This window comes from Hordeum vulgare, chromosome 6H, assembly GCF_904849725.1.
Source record: "Hordeum vulgare subsp. vulgare chromosome 6H, MorexV3_pseudomolecules_assembly, whole genome shotgun sequence".
NCBI lineage: Eukaryota > Viridiplantae > Streptophyta > Magnoliopsida > Poales > Poaceae > Hordeum > Hordeum vulgare.
This window is the reverse complement of record NC_058523.1, coordinates 523,536,731-523,545,176: the sequence shown is the minus strand read 5'-3', so window position 1 is coordinate 523,545,176 and position 8,446 is coordinate 523,536,731.

Below are 8,446 nucleotides of genomic sequence, written 5' to 3'. Positions count from 1 at the left end.
AATCTTTACCTCCGGACCATTCCAGAGCTCCTCGTGACGTCCGGGATCTCATCCGGGACTCCGAACAACTTTTGGTAACCTCGTATAACAATTCCCTATAACCCTAGCGTCACCGAACCTTAAGTGTGTAGACCCTACGGGTTCGGGAGACAGGCAGACATGACCGAGACACCTCTCCTGCCAATAACCATCAGCGGGGTTTGGATACCCATGGTGGCTCCCACTTGCTCCACGATGATCTCATCGGATGAACCACAATGTCAAGGATTCAATTAATCCCGTATACGATTCCCTTTGTGTGTCGGCATAGAACTTGCCCGAGATTCGATCGTCGGTATACCTATACCTTGTTCAATCTCGTTACCGGTAAGTCTCTTTACTCGTTCCGTAGCACGTCATCGTGTGACTAACTACTTAGTCACATTGATCTCATGATGGTTTTCTACCGAGTGGGCCCAGAGATACCTCTACGTCACACGGAGTGACAAATCCTGATCTCGATTCGTACCAACCCAACAGACACTTTCGGAGGTACCCGTAGTGCACCTTTATAGTCACCCAGTTATGTTGTGACGTTTGATACACCCAAAGCACTCCTACGGTATCCGGGAGTTGCACAATCTCACGGTCGAAGGAAAAGATACTTGACATTAGAAAAGCTTTAGCATACGAACAATACGATCTAGTGCTATGCTTAGGATTGGGTCTTGTCCATCACATCATTCTCCCAATGATGTGATCCCGTTATCAATGACATCTAATGCCCATGATCAGGAAACCATGATCATCTATTGACTAACGAGCTAGCCAACTAGAGGCTTTCTAGGGTCACATTGTGATATATTTATTCACACATGTATTACTGTTTCCTATTAATACAATTATAGCATGAACAACAGACGATTATCATGAACAAGGAAATATGATAATAACCATTTTATTATTGCCTCTAGGGCATATTTCCAACAGTCTCCCACTTGCACTAGAGTCAATAATCTAGTTACATTGTGATGTATCGAACACCCATAGCATTATGGTGTTGATCATGTTTTGCTTGTGGAAGAGGTTTAGTCAACGGGTCTGCAATATTCAGATCCGTGTGTTTTACAAATATCTATCACTCCACTCTGGACATGGTCCTGGATGGAGTTGTAGCGGCGTTTGATGTGCTTCGTCTTCCGGTGAAACCTGGGCTCCTTGGCTATGGCAATGGCCCCAGTGTTATCATAGAAGAGTGTCATTGGACCCGACGCGCTTGGAACCACTCCAAGGTCGGTGATGAGCTCCTTCATCCAAATTCCTTCATGAGCTGCTTCTGAAGCAGCTATGTACTCCGCTTCACATGTAGATGTTGCCACGACTTCTTGCTTGCTGCTGCACCAGCTCACTGCCCCACCATTCAACACATATACGTATCCGGTCTGTGACTTAGAGTCATCCGGATCTGTGTCGAAGCTAGCGTCGACGTAACCCTTTACGACGAGCTCTTCGTCACCTCCATAAACGAGAAACATTTCCATACCTTTTCAGGTACTTAAGGATATTCTTGACCGCTGTCCAGTGTTCCATACCGGGATCACTTTGGTACCTCCCTACCAAGCTTATGGCAAGGTTTATATCAGGTCTGGTACACAGCATGGCATACATTAGAGAGCCCACGGCTGATGCGTAGGGCACAGAACTCATCTTCTCTCTATCTGCTGCCGTGGTCGGCGACTGAGTCTTACTCAATCTCACACCTTGCAAAACTGGCAAGAACCCTTTCTTTGAGTTTTCCATATTGAGATTCTTCAATATCTTGTCAAGGTATGTACTTTGCGAAAGACCTATGAGGCGTCTTGATCTATCTCTATAGATCTTGATGCCTAATATGTATGCAGCTTCTCCAAGGTCCTTCATTGAAAAACTTTTGTTCAATAGGCCTTTATGCTCTCCAACATCTCTATATTATTCCCCATCAATAATATGTCATCTATATACAGTATGAGGAAAGCTACAGACTTCCCACTCACTTTCTTGTACAGACAGGCTTCTCCGTAAACCTGTATGAACCCAAACGCTTTAATCACCTCATTAAAGTGAATGTTCCAACTCCGAGATGCTTGCACCAGCCCATAGATGGAGCGCTGGAGCTTGCACACTTTGTTAGCACCCTTAGGGTCGACAAAACCTTCTGGTTGCATCATATACAACTCTTCCTTAAGGTTCCCGTTCAGGAACGTTGTTTTGACGTCCATTTGCCAAATTTCATAATCATAAAAGGCGGCAATGGCTAACATGATTCGGACTGATTTCAGCTTCGCTACGGGAGAGAAAGTCTCTTCGTAGTCAACTCCTTGAATTTCTCGAAAACCCTTTGCGACAAGTCGAGCTTTGTAAACGGTTACATTACCGTTTGCATCAGTCTTCTTCTTGAAGATCCATTTATTTTCTATGGCTCGCCGGTCATCGGGCAAGTCCACCAAAGTCCATACTTTGTTCTCATACATGGATCCTATCTCGGATTTCATAGCCTCAAGCCATTTGTTGGAATCCGGGCCCGCCATTGCTTCTTCATAGTTTGAAGGTTCACCGTTGTCTAACAACATGATTTCCATCACAGGGTTGCCGTACCACTCTGGTGCGGAGCGTGCCCTTGTGGACCTTCGCGGTTCAGTAGTAACTTGATCCGGAGCTTCATGATCATCATCATTAACTTCCTCTTCACTTGGTGTAGGCGCCACAGGAACAACTTCCCGCGCTGCGCTACTATCCTGTTCGAGAGGGGGTGTAATTACCTCATCAAGTTCTACCTTCCTCCCACTTACTTCTTTCGAGAGAAACTCTTTCCCTAGAAAGGATCCGTTCTTGGCAACAAAGGTCTTACCTTCGGATCTAAGATAGAAGGTATACCCAATAGTTTCCTTAGGGTAACCTATGAATACGCATTTCTCCACTTTGGGTTCGAGCTTTTCTGGTTGAAGTTTTTTCACATAAGCATCGCATCCCCAAACTTTAAGAAACGACAAATTAGGTTTCTTGCCAAACCATAGTTCATACGGTGTCGTCTCAACGGATTTAGACGGTGCCCTATTTAAAGTGAATGCTGCAGTTTCTAATGTGTATCCCCAAAATGATAGCGGTAGGTCGGTAAGAGACATCATAGATCGTACCATATCTAATAAAGTGCGATTACGACGTTCAGACACTCCGTTGCGTTGCGGTGTGCCAGGCGGCGTCAGTTGTGAAACGATTCCACACTTCCTTAGGTGTGTGCAAAACTCGTGACTCAAATATTCCCCTCCACGATCAGATCGCAGACATTTAATTTTTCTGTCACGTTGATTCTCAACCTCACTCTGAAATTCCTTGAACTTTTCAAACGTCTCAGATTTGTGCTTCATTAAGTAGATATACCCATACCTACTCAAATCATCGGTGAGAGTGAGAACATAACGATAGCCACCGCGAGCTTCAACGCTCATTGGACCACACACATCAATATGTATTATTTCCAATAAGTCGGTTGCTCTCTCCATTATTCCTGAGAATGGAGTCTTAGTCATCTTGCCCATGAGGCACGGTTCGCATGTGTCAAATGATTCAAAGTCAAGAGACTCTAATATTCCATTAGTATGGAGCTTCTTCATGCGCTTAACACCGATATGACCAAAGCGGCAATGCCACAACTATGTGGGACTAACATTATCAACTTTACATCTTTTGGTACTCACACTATGAATATGCGTAACATCACGATCGAGATTCATCAAGAATAAACCATTCACCAGCGGAGCATGACCATAAAACATATCACTCATATAAATAGAACAACCATTATTCTCTGACTTAAATGAGTAGCCGTCTCGCATTAAGCAAGACCCTGATACAATATTCATGCTCAAAGCTGGTACTAAATAACAATTATTAAGGTTTAAAACTAATCCCGACGGTAGATGTAGAGGTAGCGTGCCGACGACGATCACATCGACCTTGGAGCCATTCCCGACGCGCATCATCGCCTCGTCCTTGGCCAGTCTCCGCTTATTCCGCAGTTCCTGCTTTGAGTTGCAAATGTGAGCAACAACACCGGTATCAAATACTCAGGAGCTACTATGAGCGCTGGTAAGGTACACATCAATAACATGTATATCATATATACCTTTAACGTTGCCGGCCTTCTTGTCCGCTAAGTACTTGGGGTAGTTCCGCTTCCAGTGACCTTTTCCCTTGCAATAGAAGCACTCAGTCTCAGGCTTGGGTCCATTCTTTTTCTTCTTCCCGGCATCTGGCTTACCGGGTGCGGCAACAGATTTGTCGTCTTTCTTGAAGTTCTTCTTACCCTTGCCTTTCTTGAAACTAGTGGTCTTGTTGACCATCAACACTTCATGCTCTTTCTTGATTTCTACTTCTGCAGACTTGAGCATCGAGTACAACTCGGGAATGGTCTTTTCCATCCCTTGCATGTTGTAGTTAAGCACAAAGCCTTTGTATCTTGGTGGCAGAGACTGGAGGATTCTGTCGATTATAGCATCATCCGGAAGTTCGACTCCAAGTGAAGTCAGACGACCGTGTAACCCACACATTTTGAGTATGTGCTCACTGACAGAACTGTTCTCCTCCATCTTACAGCTAAAGAACTTGTCGGAGACTTCATATCTCTCGACACGGGCATGAGCTTGAAAAACTAGCTTCAGCTCCTGGAACATCTCATATGCTCCGTGTTGCTCAAAACGCCTTTGGAGCCCCGTTTCTAAACTGTATAACATGCCACATCTAACTAGAGAGTGGTCATCACTCCGCGTTTACCAGACGTTCAGAATGTCCTGGGCTGCTACGGGAGCGGGAGGGTCACCTAGCGGCGCATCAAGGACATATGCCTTTTTAGCTGCTTCAAGGATGAGCTTCAAGTTGCGAACCCAGTCCGCATAGTTGCTACCATCATCTTTCAGCTTGTTTTTCTCTAGGAATGCGTTGAAATTGAGGTTGACGTTGGCCATCTACAATATTTATAAAGACAACTTTTAGACTAATTTCATGACAATTAAGTTCATTTAATCAAATTAAGTATGAACTCCCACTTAAATCGACATCCCTCTAGTCATCTAAGTGATACATGATCCATGTTGACTAACCCGTGTCCGATCATCACGTGAGACGGACTAGTCACCATGGTGAGCAACTTCATGCTGATCGTATTCAACCATACGACTCATGTTCGACCTCTCGGTCTCTTGTATTCGAGGTCATGTCTGTACATGCTAAGCTCGTCGAGTCAACCTAGGTGTTTTGCGTGTGTAAATCTGGCTTACACCCGTTGTATGCGAACGTTAGAATCTATCACACCCGATCATCACGTGGTGCTTCGAGACAACGAACCTTCGCAACGGTGCACGCTTAGGGGAATACGTCCTCGAAATTCTAAGAGGGATCATCTTATTATGCTACCATCGTTCTAAGCAATAAGATGTAAAACATGATAAACATCACAATGCAATCATATAGTGACATGATATGGCCATTATCATCTTTGCTCTTTCGATCTCCATCTTCAGGCATCGCATGACCATCATCGTCACCGGCGTGACACCATGATCTCCATCATCATGATCTCCATCATCGTGTCTCCGTGAAGTCGTCACGCCAACTACTACTATCACTACTACTATAGCTAACCGTTAGCAATGAAGTAAAAGTAGTAAGCACATGGCGTTGCATCTCATACAATAAATTAAGACAACTCCTATGGCTCCTGCCGGTTGTCATACTCATCGACATGCAAGTCGTGAAACCTATTACAATAACATGATCGTCTCATACATCATACATGCAACATCACAACTTTGGCCATATCACATCACATGTCAAACCCTGCAAAAACAAGTTAGACGTCCTCTAATTATTGTTGCAAGTTTTACGTGGCTGATTTGGGTTTCTATCAAGAACGCCTTCTTACCTACGTGATAGCCACAACGATGATATGCCAAAGCTATTTACCCTTCATAAGGACCCTTTTCATCAAATCCAATCCGACTAGAGTAGGAGAGACAGACACCCGCTAGCCACCTTTATGCACGGTGTGCATGTCTGTCGGTGGAACCAGTCTCACGTAAGCGTACGTGTAAAGTCGGTCCGGGCCGCTTCATCCCACAATACCGCCGGAAAAGAATAAGACTAGTAGTGGCAAGAAAATTGACAAATCATCGCCCACAACTTTTGTGTTCTGCTCGTGCATAGAATCTACGCATAGAAAACCTAGCTCGGATGCCACTGTTGGGTAACGTAGCATAAATTCAAAATTTTCCTACGCCATATTCAGATCTTCCTATGAAGAGACCAGCAACGAGAGAGGGGTAAGAGCATCTTCATACTTTTGAAGATTGCTAAGCGGAAGCGTTACTAGAACGCGGTTGATGGAGTCGTACTCGCAGCGATTCCGATCTAGTGCCGAACTACGGCACCTCCGCGTTCAACACACGTGCAACCCGGTGACGTCTCCCGCACCTTGATCCAGCAAGGAGGAGGGAGAGGTTGGGGAAGAACTCCAGCAGCACGACGGCATGGTGTCGATGGAGAGACGAGGTCCCCCGGCAGGGCTTCGCCAAGCACCGGCAGAGAGGAGGAGGAAGAAGGGCAGGGCTGCGCCGAGAGAGAGGCAAAAGTCTGATCTCCAATGGCCAAAAGTGCCCACTATATATAGGGGGGGTTGCACCCCCTTGAGGGTTTCCCTCTCCTGGGGGGCGGCAGCCCTAGATGGGGGCTGGTGCGGCGGCCAAGGGGGGAGGAGGGGTGTGGCGCACCCCTGGTGGGCCTTAGGCCCACCTGGCTTAGGGTTTGCCCCCCCTCCTTTTCTCTCCCCCATGCATTGGGCTGAGTGGGGAGGCACACCAGCCCAAGGGGCTGGTTCCCTTCCCCACTCGGCCCACCTTACCTCCCAGGGTCGTTGCCCCCCTTCGGTGGACCCCCGGGGCCACCTCCGGTGGTCCCGGTTGTCCCGGTACGTTATCGGTGATGCCTGAAACACTTCCGGTGTCTGAAACCATCCGTCCTATATATCAATATTTACCTCCGGACCATTCCGGAGCTCCTCGTGACGTCCGGGATCTCATCCAGGACTCCGAACAACTTTCGGTAACCTCGTATAACAATTCCCTATAACCCTAGCGTCACTGAACCTTAAGTGTGTAGACCCTACGGGTTCGGGAGACAGGCAGACATGACCGAGACACCTCTCCGGCCAATAACCATCAGCGGGGTCTGGATACCCATGGTGGCTCCCACTTGCTCCACGATGATCTCATCGGATGAACCACAATGTCAAGGATTCAATTAATCCCGTATACGATTCCCTTTGTGTGTCAATGATTCTATTTACTAATATCTTTTTGTATGTATAATATTTTTTACAAATAATTATTTCTATGTATGATATTATATGTATACAAAATATTTTCAATCATCCTTTGTATGTATAATATTTCGCACAAATATTTGACATAACTTAATTACTTACACTTATATAATACTCAGGTTTATAAAATATATACTAAGTATTTTTTTATCTTAAAAAAGTAGAGCAGGCAAAAATATGTAATACACACATTTATATATTTTTTTGAGGAAACACACGTTTATATAACACATAGGTTTTACAAATACCTTAAAATAATATGCGTGCACACTGGGCTGCAATACACACATCCCATTTAAGCTCCACATGCTCCCTTTGAATACATGTAATTTCGATATCGACATACCGGACCTGAAGGTTGTAGTGGCTACTGGCTAGGTCCCGTGGTAAACCTGTTGGTCGCTGGTTTGAGTCCTGGCTTTCTCCATATTAGTTGTTAATTTTTGCATATATGTGCAGTGTTGGTGTCCGGTTTATTCTATCAAATGAAAGGTGAGGGGTGTGTGCAAAAATCTTCGTGCCGAGCACTGATTGATGGGACCATATACACTGATACACTCTGTCAATAAAAAATGGACACACATATATACCCTCATAGTTGTGCAAAATCATTGCGTCAAGGATCATCACTCACTGACCAGTAGGGCCATACACACATATATACCCTCATAGTTGTATTGTGACCAACTCGAGTCTAAGTTAGGTGACAACAAAACCATATTTTCAAAATTCTAACATCGAACTAAACATGTGACGCAAGTTCTATGACTCCTAGTGATATTACCTCATTGTATTACTATAGAACTTACTTTAACCGAACTATCACATTAATGAAAGTTAAGCTAAAATTTCATGGTATCATATTCCTCCCCCTCCTCTATCGATCCCTCTCTACTTTCACTTGTTGCGGCTGTGACATTCCATATGGAGACCGGTCTTCGCTACCTAGACCACATCCTCGTAAGCGTAGCCCAAACAATGACTAGATCCAGGTCCATGTCGCCCTAGCTCGTGCTCGTATTTGCACAACCAAGTACACACTAGATGCATTCGTCG